Raw genomic sequence first — 18,355 nt, 5'->3', positions numbered from 1 at the left:
ATTTTATGAGTATCTAACGCGGTAACCGAAGACAATAGGTGTTATAAGCATTTTAAAAATAAAACAAAAGATCGTTTGAGATATCCTGAACATCTAATACATAACCGCATCAAAATCCGTTGCGTAGTTTTAAAGATCTAAGCATACATAGGGACAGACATCCATCCAGACAGCAGGAAGCGACTTTGCTTGCACTAAGTTAAGGTGTAGTTTACAAATGACACTTTTTAGGTAATTATACTCTGTAAATTATTCTGGAGCACAGATATAATGGTATTAAAAATTATACTTACAATGTTATCAAACATGCTGAATGTGAGTCAGTATACAATCTGAATCCTACCTTGTCCAAAAACCTAAGGCTCAAATGTCTAAATTTCAACCTTGATCTTTACAGTACATCATGATCTTTTTATTCTGACGTCAGATGACAAAATGACAAAGCAAGGGCGTCTTACAAGTTCATCGGACTCGATTACAATAGAAGCTCACTAATACATCCTGACTCGCCTAAAACGTATCTTGTTTTTGAGCACCATCAAACAACATGTGCAGTTGTCGTACTGTTTTTCAAGAACATAATATTAGGCGTATTAGTAGGTACGTACTTGGTCAACTTTAAGTGTCTGCTAGATTTGGCAACTGTTTTGCGTTTTACATTTTCCTTGTTCAGAGTTTGTTTTGGAATGACTGCCATAAATAAAATGGCCTATTTATTAAACCAAAGCAACGATTTGCGGGCTTTAGGTTTTGGAGAATTAACAAAGGCGACCTATTTGCTCATGCCAGACTTGTCTTCATTGCGTTTGTATGAATTCATTATAATTTACATTAAATGTCCACTGAGACGTAACACGTATTTCTGTTATTGTTCCAGCAATCCCAAGGACGGAAACTGCATATATAAATGTAGTCGGAATAATAAAAATAAACAGTTGTGATTCGAAGGCACACTAGTGTGATCCCAGAGGACCCTGTTTGTTGGTTTCTAAAAGTAACTCGAGTAATATTAATATAAACATGCTTGCTAAGCTGGTAAGTACATAGATGTGTTCCTACTGTTCTGGACTCGTAATATGATGTTGTGTAAAGTTTGTTCTAATAAATTGGTTACGTAGGTATACTACATAACCAATGATCGGAAAAATCATCGCAAAACCATCAAAAATCATTTATATCTCAAAATAGGACAAGATTTATTAAACTCGTTTTATGTACAGTATTTGGTAATAGAATTTCCAGATTATACTCAAAACTGCGGTTCAAAATTGTTATTTTTTTTATCCTGTTCTTTTTTTATCCTTAGGCAATAGAAAGTTGCCTTTATTAAAGGCCGGAAACACATTTTTTTTTTATTTTGTAGGTATATTATCATATAACTACATAATAAACTCTAAGCAAATCGATTCAAAATGAATGTTATTAAATATTTAACATTCAAAATCATCATTTAAAAGTCAATTCAAATATTAGAGCTTCTGTCTTGCCGTGCTCCATCTCGAACTCCACGAAAACCCATTACTCCTCTCTGTCCACCTCTTAGACGAACTGTTCTTGGCAGCAACTCACCCATACCGCGGTTATGTAAGATTCTAAATGCATATAGTGATCACACTGATATATTGTACACTTTGATTCGCTAAGCAAACTCAAAAAACAAGTACATAATTGTCTATCCACAACTAGTATACTGAAACATTTGTAGTGAGTAGCATTGTATTATCTATAATTATTAAGTTTATATTGTCGGATCTTTTTTGATTATTCCTGTATCAAATGCATGCTGTGTTTACCTTTAAGTGATTGTTGCACTTAGAATATCACTAAAGTGCTTGCATGTATTCTCTTTCTGTGCCAGTGTAAACAGTTGTTGGTGAACCAAATAAATAAAATAAAATAAAAAAAATCTACCAGCAAACATAAAATTTGCACTTGATTACTTTATCAGTTTCTTATCAGTTTTTGAACAATCAAGAGAGCCTTTGCCAGCTGGTGTGGTGAAAATATTATTATTTTTAACTGAATTTACCGGTTTATGTTTTGTTGTAGGTATTCGTGTTTGCTTTGTTGGCCGTCACCTTGGCCGCTCCCCAGTACTACTACCCTAGCTCCGGTTACGGGTACAGCGGGTACTCGTCAGGATACCCCGGGTACTCCGGGTACTCCGGGTACTCCCCACTCTCCTACAGCGGCTACGGCGCCTACCCAGGATCCGGCTACAACTACGGATATAGCTACTACTAAGTTCATCATTTAATTATTGTCGCGTACCTTTAGTATATATATACATATTAATATAATATTATGTCAGTTTATGTATTCTTTTGTTTATCTTCTCACCTTCTGTTGTAGGGTAGAGTAATTTTTGTGATATTGCGTCGTTATGCATTACCAAGATTTCAATGTATACTTAGGCCAATGGTTTCTCTAAAGGTGACCCTACTCATAGTGTGGTGTTCCTGCCGGTAAGGTTGCCAGAGGGCTCAACGAGGGTGCGGGGTGTTAGGGTCGGCAACGCGCATGTAACACCTCTGGCGTTGCAGGCGTCCATAGGCTACGGTGGCCGCTTACCATCAGGCGGGCCGTATGCTTGTTTGCCACCGACGTAGTATTAAAAAAAGGTTGCATTCTAGTTACGACTGTAGCAGCGTTACCGCTGAAGCGTTGTAATTTCCTAATAAGCAATTTACTAGATAAATTGCGTTGCTGTCGTTGCTGAATTGCTGTCGCCATTGGGAAGTTCTACTAAATCTCAGATTTTATCAAGAAGATTGACAAATACCTAGTGGCATCGCCCGTTTCCCATAGTCGCAACGCTTCTGCAGCAACACAACACAGCTGCAGCCGCAATCGGAACGTAACCTCAAGGTATAATTGGCTTATATTTCCTAATGTGTAAAACCAGCTACTCATGAAGAAACATTAAAAAAAATGTTATTTATTATGTGATGTCACGGCGTATTATGACAGTCACCTGCTTTGTATTACTTTTAGTAAAAAAATGCAAGAGTAATCGGATGAATCACAGATATTGATTGTTCGGGCTGACAGATAAGTATGTCCACCGAATACTCGATTAGTTTGAATATTAAGGACTTTTTTTGTCTATTAGACGAAGTACATGCGTGAACCGGGCGTGGTTGTTTTAGTGGTATATAAGCTGGTGCTGGTGTTAGGACCATTATCACTTGTTACTAGTACAAGATCCAATCACATCAATCATGTTCTCTAGAATCGTAAGTATATATTTGATTTTTTTTAAACCTTAATTGTATTAATAAATAGTGGACTTTTCAAACGTGGTCCTATATAAGTTAAAATATTGAAAGAGAATGATAGTACAACATAAAAAAAATATCTCTTTTTAATAAAAAAATTAATATCATATATTTTCTTGTCCTTTCTATATGTCTAGGTATATATATCCCGCAAAAGGGCTATCTAGTAATGCTTTTAGCTAGTTTCCCAGTAAAATTATTTATATATTTTTTAATATCTTATGAAGAAACGTAAGCATAAACGTTTAGTTTTATAATTAGGCGCATACATTTTTTTTAAGAGCCCAAATAAAGGTCAGTTTCAGTCACGCTTATAACCGCGACGTCACACGATTGGCGAGTAAAAATAGCGAAGCACTGTGACGTCGAGAGAGGGTTCGCACTTCGCACCTCGCTGAAGCTCGGCCATTCCACCTCGTTGGCTGACATTTAGCGAGGGAGTCCGCCCAGACGATCCTAATATGCAGTAAATATAGTCATGAATGTTTGTTATATGGGTGGAATGTCATCGACACAATATTTGACTTATGTAACTGGCCGGGGAAGTGTATTGTATTGTAGACGGGCAGTCGGGCAGGTTTCTGTAACTAGACGACTGGCGTTTATTTTGCGCTTTAGTTAATAGTAGTATTTAGTGCAAGGGATTTCGACCATTGCTAGTTAAATTTGACGATGACTCGCCATTCTATTTCTATGGGATTAAAAAAGCTGTTAGGTACTTACTATAAAATGAACATCTTTCTTCCAGTTTGCCTTCCTCGCTCTCGTGGTCGTGGCCTTCGCCAGCCCCAAGCCGGAGCCCAAACCTGAGCCGCAGGTGGTGGCGTACTCTGCTCCCGCCGTGGTGCCCGCGGTGAGCTACTCCGGCTACTCCGCGTACTCCCCGGTCGCCTACTCCGCCCCGCTGGCCGCCGCCCCTGCCTACCCCTACGCCTATTCTGCCGGATACTATGTCCGTTAAAAACGAATTACTATGGACTTATGAATATGGACTCTGAACAGCATCACGATTTTCAATAAAGTTTATTTTTGCAAATCATGCACGTGTATTCTTCATCATATTAAAAATATATTTCTTTCTGTTCTGTAATATGCGGATTAGATTTTATTTATTACACGGGATATGTGTACCCTGAAAGTAATATTGGCTTTATTTTATTTTTTTATGAATTATCAAATTACATTTCATTATATTAAATAATTTTTTCAAGATTCCATGGAAATTAGATAAATGTGCTCGTTTAATGAAATTGACCCTAATAGCTAGAGTTAGACCGAGGTAAGTCTGCAACGATTTTATAGCACACGCAGTGCAAGTGTACATACGTCATAGTTTCATATAAGTATGACGTTTAAAATAACACTTGCACTGCGTGTGCTATCAAAATCGTTGCAGACTTATCTCAGTCTGACTCTATTTTCCTAATCGGGGCAAATAGGCACCCAACACCCAAGATCATTGAAACCGACCCAGCCGTTCTCGAGGTATAAATGGTGTAACTAACCCGACTACATACAATTGTATTACAAGAAATGAGACACAGGTCACGCGAAACACGGAGTCCCGTCTAAACTTGCATGTTTATTTTTGTAGGTACTTTTGTAAATGCGACACATTGACTAAGAAAACGACGAAGTTATATTTAAACGTAAAATAACAGACATACGTCATAAAGTGCAAAATTGGTTGATCCTAGAGGGCGATTCACATAACACACAAACCTTATTCTTCGATTTGTCTATGACGAAGCTGTAACAAACAGAACAATTCTATGCTCATAATGCATGGCTATTACTGGCGCGTTTCGAACGACGCCAACAGCGGCGATCTAGGTACTGCTAGACCTCCCGCCGCTTCACCTAGTAATACAATCTGAGGCGCGGAAATCGTTACACAGGTTGGCTTTGACAGGCCTCTGGAGCGATAGCAAGCCAAAGACTAAACCAAAGAGTAAAATAAGTATAGAGGTAAAGAGAGCCCTCTTGAAGCATTTTATGGAAACTCATTTGAAAGCGCCATCTGAGCCATCTCTGACTTCATCCTGAAACTAAGTATGTATGTGTGCGTGCACAACTACATATACATCCATCCATACGTGTACTTTCGTTCTACATAATATTAGGACTACTTGGTCGGTTTACAAGTAAATATTGGTTTCTTGTAACAAAAATCTTATTGGTTACAAGAAATCAAACAAAAAAATTACTTGTAAATCTTCAAAGTAGACCTAATATTATGTAGAAAAGGTTTAAAAAGACTAAAATAAAAATAAAAAAACCTAACAATAAAATAAGTATGTTTATTGCTTTCAATTTGGTACACAAGATAGTAAAGCCGGTGTAAATACTTACAGTATCTGATTTTCTTTGAAACAAAGCTGCATCAGCCTCGTTTTCTGTGACTACATCTCAGTCTGACCTAGAACTCTTTGGCGTTCGCATAACTGACTTGCCAGGTTCTCAACTCCTTCTTTGACATTAAGAGCTTGAATTGAAGATATTCCGGAGGTAAAGTGTCCAGAATCATACACATTAGGAGAATTTCGGCTTGGTCCAGATATTCTTTAAAATTGACACATGAGTAATAAACTAATGATGTGATTTGGGTCTTTCTTGTAGCTGATGAATTTCAGGCATTGTATGTCTTGTCTACGCACGTACCTCCAAATATGCGCTCTAATTCGTCTCAGATGCCTTTGGCGGAATCTAATCGCACGAATCTTTGCAGTGACACCGAACATGTTTTTCGTAAACAAATTTAAAATTACCAATATATCTTCAAAGTTTTACATAGGTAGGCTTGTTTCATTTTACATCAGCTACCACTTATAATTCATAATTCATAATTTATTTATTGCATCCATGGTTTACATTTGGTGGTACATACATAGTGGGTTTCACATGGACCCTGGTAGGGCACAGCAATAGTCTTAAATCTAAAGTATGCTAGGTATTCTAGGTATTCTAGGTATACTTTAGAATTAATAGAGAATAAATATGCTCTTATATCTGTTTACGACATTCATTTTTGTCTGACAGGAAACAACCGTTGTTAAGGTAACAACATTGTCAACATTGAGACAAGAGGTGTATATGCAACCTTCTTAATGCATCCATGCCCTAAAATTATATCCCTTTGTAGTGACATCTAGTGATGTAGTTTGCATATTCGGAAGTCAACTTTACGCAAAAGTAGGTTGTCTTGAATGAATTAACAGAAATCGCTACCATCTTTACTAACTTAAACTATATTTCTAGTGTCCCCCCCTGGACTAAACACACAAACATGGAATGTGACAATTTCATGAAAAGGATTACGAATATGGGCTGCGATAAGATGCAACACAAGTTTGTGTTCCGTAAGAATTTTAATGTTAAAGTTCCAACAAGGGTTGAATGGACCGAAGGTCTTGAAGCACCAATGTCTGATGAAAATGACATCATATGGTACACAGACGGGTCCAAGACAGAATCTGGTACTGGGGCAGCCATTTATGCAAATGACTTTAGTAGTAGCATAAGCATGGGCAATTACGCCACTGTCTTCCAAGCCGAGACATACGCTATAATTGCCTGTGTACATGAGAATATAGTTAGGCAAACCCAAGGAAAGAATATCTATAATACTCAGCGACAGTCAGGCTGCACTAAAGCGCTTAAGGTGCCCAGTGGACTCTAGACTGGTATACAATGGCATCCAAGCTCTGAACAAGCTTGGAAGGCAAAACAAAGTGCAACTGGTATGGATCCCAGGGCACGAGGGATTCATAGGCAATGAAAATACAGATGAACTTGCCAGAGCCGGATCTGCAAACAACCTTATAGGTCCGGAACCATTCGTGGGGCTCTCACAGGGAACCATCACAACGGCTATCAAAGAATAGAATAGAATAGAATAGAATATTTATTGCTCTCATGTTGGTGTACAGGTCTTACTCTAAGTACAATAGTTCCGTTACAACATGTTACCCTAAAAGGGTATTGCAATTACACGTACATTAAAATATGCAAAGACAGGGGTACATAAATCTTTCAATTATAGTTTGTCAAGGGACTGTCTCATTTCAAACATAGACAGAGAGAATCAAACTATCTTTGTCTTACACTAGTACTAGCACCCAAAAGAAAAGGATGAGTATAGTTTTCTTTGTTCCTATTTACTGACAAGATTTGCTTGACCAACTATAATACTTAAACACGTAAAGACCTTAAAGACCTTACCAAAGAGGATATAATAAGATAGAGCGGTACTGTCATAGTAAATTTTGTAACCACTGTATATTCACTGCCATCTATCGACATACTTTAAAACTAAAAATGAAGATTTATAAAAATACGTTAAAATGTATTTAAATATCGATAAATCTTTTTTTATTTGCATTAATTGTTTTTACATGATTTTGACATTTTTGACCCATGTTCTTTCACTGATATGCGTTAAAATTATAAATAACAAGCGAAACCGTCAACGCCCTCTATACGAGAGTAGGCCAAAACTAGTGGCGCCATCTGATCGAGAATCAAATTTTCGTGATTTTCGAGGCACGTTTTTTCCTTAGACTGTATCCATCTATTAAGGAGTTATATCTATCTTTGACCTTACTTAGACCAAACACCAGGAAGAATGGGATAGTCTGACGGGTCTAAAACACTCAAAACTTTTTATACAAGGGGTAGACTGGTTGAAGCAAAAAGCTTTGGAAACTTAGCAAACGGCAACTCCAAATAATAACGTGGGTGTTTACTGGCCATTACGGGGTCAAGGGAATCCTAGTCAAGATGGGGCACGCTGACAACACCGATCGTCTTATGTGTGGCGAAGAGAAAGAGACAAAAGAACACCTTATTATGTGTGAATGTCACGCCCTCGCCAGACAAAGAATGAAGGACTTTGGAACAGGCTATCTGGAACCAAAGGAATTCAAAACGCTACCCATAAGGTCCATCATCCGGCATATGGAGATGGTGGGGAAAGCTCTTGAGTAGCGGACGGATCTTTCCTAGGGGGTAACTGCACAAAAGATCCGTATGGATCGAAGTGTATCCGCAAGGGCCCCCGAAACTAAAGGATAAGATAAGATACTCATAGTTATGCATTAAAGTAGCAATATCCGGCTCTATTTACAGCTCGTAATGTTATATTCTATTCTATTGGATCTAAATTTTTGAAAAAATACACAAAATAGTTATTTACCTATATATATCACTTCTAATAAGTCTGCAGTCAAGCGTGAGTCGGACTTAGGAACAAAACATTGACAAAAAATTATGCGAACTACGGAACCTTTTGGAGCGCAAGTTGGAATTGCACTTGGCCAGTTTTTTTTACAAATTTCTAGGTCTAAGTTTTAGAAACAAAGCACTAAGAAGTTCAAGCATGAAGAAAAAACGAACAGGATTAGCTAAATTTATGCTTGGGACGCGAGTCCGACTCCCACATGACCGGTTTTTTGTATATGCAGTGGCTAAATAAGTTAATCTTTTGACAGGCGAAATAAGCTAAAGTTAACAAACAATCGATTTGAATGCTATTTAAACTATCAAATACATCATAGTTTGTCTTCCAGACACCTATATAGTTGCATCATTGTAACAGGATGTATTTTTTTATTTATATTCAGGTACGTACGATGACAAGTATGCTCTCATGGATGTCGATGTAATAAAAAAGATTAATCGCATTGTTAGGCTTATTAATAACTCTCAGTAGCTGTGAATCAATTGTTTACATTTAGAGATACTTTGGCTTCAGAATGAAGCGAGATATGTAGGTATGTAATACATAGTGGTTCTGGGAGCTGTAGATCTTGCGATAAGTTAAAAAAAGATTAATTTTATTCGCTGCGTCAATATCCCAGCGGTCTTAAACAACAATGGTCTTAAACGCCACATACCTTAATGGCACTTGAGTACTTTGTGCCTGTTTCCACCATTTAAAGATTTTCTAATAACCGAACGCCAAAAAAATCTATGTAACTGTCAAACCTGCTCACAAAATTTCACGAGAATTAGTTGAGAAATGCGACCTGTAGAGGAGAACATCTGGACATACAACAATAATTATAGAAATTACTCTATAAGCGCCAATGATCGCCACTTACACCATTACACTAACCCGGGGTTAAGCGGTTAAACCCTTAACCCAGTGTCAAAATGTACTGGTAACCATGGTAGCTCTAGGTTTAACCGGTTAACCCGGGTTAGTGTATTGGTGCAAGTGGGCCTTAGGGTATTTGCTTGTAATGACCAGCACACTAACGTCTGGTAAGAATAGGCATAAATGACAGTCATCACATTGTGTTAGCTTCGGCTCCGTGCATATGTCTCTCAATTCCCGACATTGTCCCATATGGAAATGTAATATGATATGTACCTGTATATGATACCTGCATATGTACCTGTGGATGTATGGTATATGTAATATACCTGCGGTTTTTAGGGTTCCATAATCAACTAGGAATAGCAATGGCAGTAGCAATGTTGGTTTTATACAATAAAATATTATATAAAATCATATTTAATGAAATATTTTATGGAAGCTCTTGTAAATAAGATATGTCTCAATTGTATTACACCAATGGTACTAAATAAGTGTCCAGTCTCTTTAATACCTTAAAAAATAATAAGCTTTAATAATTAACTTAGCTACTATTTTTGTAAAGTGATCAGCTGTTGCCAGAGGATTAATAGGCTAATAATAAATTCGATTCCCTGTGAGCTGTGAGTAGGCAAGTTTTTGTCAGTTAATTGGCAATATTAGAACAGATATAAAAAGTCCCAAGGCGAGGTATAATAGCGTCAATTATTTGGTTGATAGATAAGACATTATTTTAAGACAGTACCTTAGAATTAACTACTTTGTTAATTTGGAATTTGATAATGAAAATTTATTAACCCGGAAAATTATATCCCGTAATGTACTTGTAGAAGTCCATCAAAATATCTTATTTTGTACGCTGAGTTGTATCTACCACTACCTTACGCGCAACCTATAAATGGGCGAGAAAGCGACGCACCTAATAGGAATAAATATTTTAATTTATTTAATATTATCGGTTTTTATTTATAATATTATTATTTTAGAATTGTGTATACTTTCTGTAATGTGCTACTTGTACGTACTATGAAATTGATTAACAGTCTCGAAGTTAAGTAGTATATATGCTTATCAAAATTACAGACATGGGTACCTACGTAAGTTTTATTACACAGCACTTTAAGCTTTCTTTTACTTATTTATGTAGTTTTAGGTAACTAATCATCAAACGCTTAATTTTTGTTTCTTAATCATCTAAGTAAAAATGTTTATCCTTTTTTTTGGGTACTAGTACTAGTGTAAGACGAATATACTATGATTATCGCTGTCTATGTTTGAAATGAGACAGTCCTTTGACAAACTATATATGGCAAATTTGATCTAAACCAGCGAAGCGCATATGGATGTAATCATGATGGAACTATAATTACAGATCAATAACAATAATGCTCAATAATAGTATTTTATTACATGTAATAACAGACTATTATTTTTTTTATCTTATAAACAAACCACAAACTGCTAACCAGTGTAATTTTAGAGATTAATCACTAAATAAATGCAGAAGTGATCTAAAGGATGAATCACGGATATTGATTGTCCGGCCTGATAGGTAAGTTTGTCCACCGAATACTCGATCAGTTTGAAGATCAAGGGCACTTTTTTTATCAAAAGACGAAGTACCCGCGAGAGTCGGGCGTGGTTGTTCTAGTGGTATATAAACTGGTGTTGGTGTTAGGACCATTATCACTTGTTACTAGTACAAGCTCCAATCACATCATGTTCTCCAGAATCGTGAGTATTGACTTGATTTTTTAATAACTAATCCCGAATTTTATTCATAATTAGTTGATCCTTCAAACGTGGTTCAGTCCAACCAAATACAAAGAAATAATTTTATTAAATTACGGTCTAACTAAAACTATTTTTTAAGGACCCATAATTGATGATTTTCTTGTTTGCATAACTTATTTTTAGTTCCTTTGTTCCTGGTCAAGAGGCGTGTACATATTTTAAAAATATGATCTAGATTTCACGTTAATTTTAATTATCTCAATCAACTAAAGCCTGGCCAGGAATATTATGATCACGCGCCATGTTGCGGAATTTAACTGGAACTAATTTTCTCATACTATACTGAACTGTCACTCTATGCATGCACAACAACAGCACTCTCTTGACAATGATATTACTGGTCAGGCTTTAAATAGATACACTTTTATCGAATCAATGTGAATCAACGTCGTCTCTATTAAAATTTGCATACGCCTGATAGGCTCTTATTCCCGACAACACCGTTTCGGTAAGCAATGTTAATTATTGCCTAGGCTTCAGTGCATTAGCCAACCATTGGCAACAATGGCAGGGATAACTTGCACCGCGCTTATGGGACTTCATTTACGTAACAATTCTGGTTATCTGCTGATTAAAAAATAACTTCCAGTGAATAGTGAGCTTATAGGGCTCATATAACATATGTGCACTTTTTAGCTTTGACATACATATCCAATTCTAATAGGTAAACTAGCAACAAGTATGTCTACGTTATAAACATCTTTGTAAATTGGTTTTGAAATATGACTTTATTTTCATAAATATAGGCATATAAAGTAAATCTAGAATTTTCAAAAGAAAAATATTTTTTCTTTGATTTCACATAGAAATTTAGTAACCCTAGAATTTTTAGATGTGAATAAGATTACATTCAGATTACCTCTGTTAAGAAATATTGAAATAAATATATAAAAAAATGTTAATCGTTGTTAAACATATATATTATTATTGTTACTCGTTTGTTACGAGAATTAATACATTGATAATTAAATATAATGTATGAGATAATTTATTCGTAACGGTTAAAACAATTTTCTATGCATGTTTTGTGCCAGTAAATTAATTTTAATAAATATAATAGACACCATTCTAATATTTCTGTTCTATTAATTAAGTGTTAGTGTATTAGTTATTTTACAAACTGTAATTACCTATATATGCATTTTGGCTTATCCATTCAAGTCCTTGATGTATACAGCCGCTTTAGGAGTTTTTGTGAAATTGGATTGACACAATGTTCATTATTATGACACGCTGTTTTATTTCAATAGTATTAAAAGAGTTGTATTATAACATAAGCATTTTTCTTCCAGTTTGCCTTCCTCGCCCTTGTGGCCGTGGCCTTCGCCAGTCCCAAGCCCGAACCGCAGGTGGTGGCGTACTCCGCTCCCGCCGTGGTGCCCGCAGTAGGCTACTCCGGCTACTCCGCGTACTCCCCGGTCGCCTACTCCGCCCCGCTCGCCGCCGCCCCAGCTTACCCCTACGCCTACTCCGCTGGATACTATGTCCGTTAAGATAACAATTACGAATATGGACTTATGAACATGGACTCTGAAGTGCATCACGATTTTCAATAAAGTTTTTTTTGCAAATTATACACGTGTATTCTTCATCGTTACAACAAAACCCTCAGTAAAAAAATAAATATAGAGACTACTGCTAGTATTTGACATAAAAAAAAATCACTTTGGAAATCGACTATACCTAACGACAATACAAATAATTAATGACAATACTCTAAGAACAAATTAAATTATTTTCTATTAAAATATTTTAATTTGTGGTTTTTCAAGTAGACACACACACAGGCTTTGGTCAGTTTTTCTTTCGAATATGACATTTATTTCAGTTTATAATTAATGACAAGTCATAAAAATTCGTCAGTTTGTAAACAATAGTGATGTAGATTTAGGTACAGTCAGCAAAAATGTTAACTTAGCACCCCTGCATACAAATATGTATTGACATCATAGATTTCTATGATTGATATGGACATTTATAAAAAATCGAGACCGAAAGACTCCAATACTAGAACAAGAAAATAGTACTCACCAGTGCTCCATATACTATCATGTCCGTTTATTGCCATCATTGATAGGAATAAATATGAGACCTTTTCGTGTAGCTAAGATCTCAACGATGTATCTCAACGATTTTTTTAATTAAATTGTTTTATTGTTTACTCCGTGCCTTATAATCATAGTTTATATGACTGCTATAAAAACATCACACGAGTGATTAATGCCTACTTATGTACCTACTGTTAGACTGTTACATACACTGCTTTTTCTACATACATATTATAAGCTCTTTATGATGTGTTCAGGAATGCATAATACGACCGCTATTGCGGTATGTGATGACACACTCAATAAAACGTCATGCCGACTGATAGGGTAAACCCTCCAGTGAATGAACAGTTGAACACCCCAAAGTAAATGAACAAATTCATATTTTTTGACTATTAAGAAATATAGCAATTTCTACCACTTGTCGTATTTTTTTTCTTATAAACAACTTTATTTCCTATGCAATGGCAACCCGTGATACATTTATTTTTTAACAGTTTGAATGTGACTGGCGTTTGAAGTTTACGTGTTTCTGGTTTTGAAGTTTTGTATGGAAAAATTAAATCCCAGATAAGAACAGTGTACGTTTGAAGTGCTTATTTAATATTGTCTTCGGTTACCGCGATAGTTACTCATGAAATAAAACTATGAAAACGGATTATATCGCGTATATTGAATTTATAATACATCCCGACGTTTCGAACTCTTTACAGCGTTCGTGGTCAACGGGTGACTGAGGAAAAATTACAAAATGCAAAAATACCCACATACTAAAATAATGAACAATCATAGACTACAAACTTTAAGGCTGGTTGTACATGCAAAATCGGTTCATAAGGCTAGTTATACACTATAATTATTTTTCAAGTAAAGATATATATATATACGCGATAAAAATAAACTATGCCGGCTCCAACCCTACACCACGGACCCGAGAAGATTTAATTCCCTCCTAAATTGTAGGAGGGTATCCCAATATGGGACCGGCAACAAACTCGGCGGGACACAAATCTTTGTTTCAGAGAGCCCAGAGGATATGTGATGACCAGCATCTGGCCGCGGAGCTCCAGCATGCCAGGCGCGCGCTCCAGGCAAACGAGCTCAGGATACCGCGGGTCAACCAGAGGTCCCACATTAAGATCCCCACAGTCGAGCGCAGGCCTGCCATTCTGCCTTTTGTCAGGGGGGTCACGGACAGGATCAGCCACATCTTGAAGCGTGCTACTATAAAAACATATTTCAAGCCAATGAAGAAGATGTCACAATTCCTGAGGCCTGTAAAATGCAATACCCCTCTACAGACTGCAGGAGTGTACAGGCTGGACTGTGAGTGTGGCCTATCATATGTCGGGCAGACGAAACGGAGCATTTCCACTCGGGTGAAGGAACACATAGCTGATATCAAGCACCGTCGACCTAGGTCTGCTGTCTGTGAGCATGTCATGGATAAAGCCAATCACTCAATAAAGTTTGATAAGCCTCTGGTTCTTGCCAAGGAGAAGCGTTACATACCCAGAATGCTGCGCGAGGCCATTGAGATTAAGAAATATCCAAACTTTAATAGGGAAGATGGCTTTTCTCTACCACCAGCTTGGGATCCTGTAGTCCACCTGATAAAGGAGCAAGCGAGACATAGACTGTGAGACCGTGGTGTTGGATGATGCTGGACATTCTGATGTTTTGAAAAGATGTGTCCCGCCGAGTTTGTTGCCGGTCCCATATTGGGATACCCTCCTACAATTTAGGAGGGAATTAAATCTTCTCGGGTCCGTGGTGTAGGGTTGGAGCCGGCATAGTTTATTTTTATCGCGTATATATATATATCTTTACTTGAAAAATAATTATAGTGTATAACTAGCCTTATGAACCGATTTTGCATGTACAACCAGCCTTAAAGTTTGTAGTCTATGATTGTTCATTATTTTAGTATGTGGGTATTTTTGCATTTTGTAATTTTTCCTCAGTCACCCGTTGACCACGAACGCTGTATAGAGTTCGAAACGTCGGGATGTATTATAAATTCAATATACGCGATATAATCCGTTTTCATAGTTTTATTTCATGCTTATTTAATGTTTACCTGTACAAAGTTTAGTTATTTGGATAGATTAAGAGTTAAACCTTCTATAAATGCACACTTTGTCGGCGTATTCTGCGACCAACTCTTTATTTTTTATAGTTCCATTACTGGCTTATCAAATTTTCTGAAACTAGTAAATGAACGGTGTGTTCATTTACTGGTGTCGTCTAGATTTCATTTTTTCTCTAAATTTATATGTAAACGAAATGGTATGAACTGGTTTTTTGTGATTCTGCATATAAAACGATTCTGATTCATTTAGCCAGTATTGGAACAAACCAAATTTCTATAGTCCATTTACTAGATTTTTCATGCCTATGTATGAACAGTACAAAATTTGGGTTGTTCATTTATTAGGTTGCTACTACTAATTCTATGTATGAACAAAGTAACCACGAACAACGCAATGAAAGGTCTATTATTTTAAGCATTATTTGCTGTGCCTGAACTTTTTTCATCAAAATATGCACGTTGTTTCTTGTTTTAAAGATTGATTCTCTTTTTCTTATTAATAAGTAACAGATTTCTGTGTTATTGGAGAATAACCATCATTTTACCTCATTCTAATATATTTAAAATCAATATAATATATCAAGCTGTACAGACCAGGGCCAGGACGACTTTACTTTTACGACACACCTAGAAAACGGCTTCCAGAACGGATTGAAGTCCGGAGCGGTGTCCGTCGATCTTACTGCAGCTGGAGGACACCGTCTGGAGGGAGGGGTTAATCTTCAAGCTTCTTTCGGTTGTCCCAATCATCGCCGTTGCCAACCTGATTTCCGACATGCTCTGTCAGCGAAAATTCAGTGTATACCTGGGCTCTAATGTTAGTGATGTCAGAAAACTGAATAATGGACTCCCCCAGGGATCAGTGCTGGAACAGATACTGTTCAATATGTACATATCTGACCTCCCAAGCACCAGCGCTAGGGAGTTTATATACGCCGACGACATCTGCCTAGTATCTCAACACAGAAACTTTGACAACCTGGAACTTACACTATCCAGTGACTTGGCACGGTTGGCTGACTACTTCAGAATTTGGCGATTAACTCCTAGCACAAGTAAAACAGAGGTCTGCTGAATGGATCGTTAGTTAGACACAATTTCACCCCCAAGTATCTCGGAGTCACCCTCGACCGCTCCATGACGTTCAAACAACACCTCTCCAACCCAGCTCGCAAACTCCAGAGTCGCAACAACATCGTGCAAAAACTAAGTGGCACCTCTTGGGGAGCAAGTGCCGAAGTGTTGCTAATATCAGCGCTATCTCTGGTGTTTTCGACAGCAGAATACTGCTCATGCCTCCAGAGTTGATGTCGAGCTGAACAAAGCCATGCGAGTCATATCCGGGACGCTCCAATCTACGCCTTGTCATTGGCTCAACGTGCTGTCACGGATTGCCCAGCCAGAACTCAGGAGGAAAGACGCCTTGCTTCGGGAAGTGTCCATCAAGATCCAAAAGAACCCTAACCTACCATGTTATGCAGAGTTTTTAGAGCCAAACAAGCAACGCCTCAAATCCAGAAATCCCTCGTGTAGCATCGCCAACCTAGCCGCTACTCAATTCAATCTCAAACGCGAGTGGGCAAAATCATGGGACTTGTTAATGGCGGGAAAACTAGGCTCTGATATCACGCCTGGCTCCAGAATAATGGGATCGAACCTCCCTAGACGAGTCTGGTGCAAACTTAATAGACTACGTACTGGTCATCGTCGATGCGCCTACTACAAACACCGCTGTGGGTGGGTGGATTCCCCGGCCTGAGGTTGCGGTGCGGAAGCACAAACCATCCAGCACATCATTCATGATTGTCCTATAACGCGTTATGTCGCCGGCCCTCCCGAAGACCTGATCACCCTGAGCGACAAAGCCATAAAGTGGCTGACTGGTCTATGTGTAGATCTTTAATTACTTACAATACTTACACTGTTTCTATTTCACAATTATTATGTATGCCATACGATTAAAAAAAATCGCCATCGGAATGTAGCCTTTACAGTTCTGCATTAGTTGATACTACATTCTACCTAAATATTTAAAGCATAAATTTAATTATGTACGACAAAGTCTTTTGGATATAAAAAATATACAAAATAACTATTATCATCCAATTCACCCCAATCTCTCGTAGCTAAAAACATTACCCTCCTTTTGACGCAGTCGGGGGGTAAAAAAAGGTGTAATTTTAAAGGATGAATCACGGATAACAATCGCTCGTTACTGTGAAGATCAAGGACATTTTTTATCTACCTATAGATACGACATAATGTATGTATACCTGCCAGCGGTATATAAGGTGGCGTTGGTGGTAAGACTATTATCACTTGTTACCAGTACAAGCTCGACAGCAACCATGTTCTTCAAAGTCGTGAGTATAAATTTGATTTTTAAAATATTTGTAATGTATTAATATTTGTGATTTTTAAAATATTTCTATACTTACTATAGAATTATATATAACTGCTTGTTTTTCTCTAATGTGAACCCAGCACAATGGATAAATTAGTAAGATTTACAGATATTAAATAATCCCTAATCCCTACTGATATTATAAATGCGAAAATAATTTTTATCTCGGAATTCATTCCTGAAGGGGTTAAAAAGGGAGGTGTAATTTACTATGGATGTGGTATATAAAAATATTAATTCAACGCAGACGAAGTCGCGGGCAGAAGCTAGTAATTTTTAATTTTGTAAGCAACTTGTACTATTGTACCCATATAAACTAAACACATAAATCCCTACTAATATTATAAATTCGAAAATAGCTTTGTCTGTCTGTCTGTTACCTCTTCACGCTTAAACGAACCTGAACTGATAGTTGAGGCCCATGTAAGGATAAGATAGTTTTTATTTAGGCATCATCAACATCATTCATTATCATCATTTTGACCATCTGACTTTTCTGCTGACCAAAGTATTGGTTTTTTGGCATTAATTCCAAAAAAGTTGTAATAAATGAAAAAAAAAAATGCATTTTTTTTTCAGTTTACTTTCCTTGCCCTCGTGGCTGTGGCCCTCGCCAAGCCCGAGCCCAAGCCCGAGCCCCAG

General features: G+C 37.2%; 2 long non-coding RNA genes across 2 annotated transcripts; both read left to right on the top strand.

Annotated features, from left to right (window-relative positions):
• Positions 1-731: 731 nt before the first annotated feature.
• Positions 732-2,315, top strand: LOC134745257 (uncharacterized). Its single transcript, XR_010128150.1, has 2 exons — positions 732-1,035; positions 2,050-2,315. It is a non-coding gene; the product is annotated as an uncharacterized LOC134745257 (long non-coding RNA).
• Positions 2,316-10,812: 8,497 nt separating this feature from the next.
• Positions 10,813-12,743, top strand: LOC134745493 (uncharacterized). The gene is made up of 2 exons (XR_010128188.1): positions 10,813-11,109; positions 12,462-12,743. It is a non-coding gene; the product is annotated as an uncharacterized LOC134745493 (long non-coding RNA).
• Positions 12,744-18,355: the final 5,612 nt, after the last annotated feature.

This window comes from Cydia strobilella, chromosome 11 (assembly GCF_947568885.1).
Source record: "Cydia strobilella chromosome 11, ilCydStro3.1, whole genome shotgun sequence".
Lineage (NCBI taxonomy): Eukaryota > Metazoa > Arthropoda > Insecta > Lepidoptera > Tortricidae > Cydia > Cydia strobilella.
This window is presented reverse-complemented; position numbering and strand designations above follow the sequence as displayed.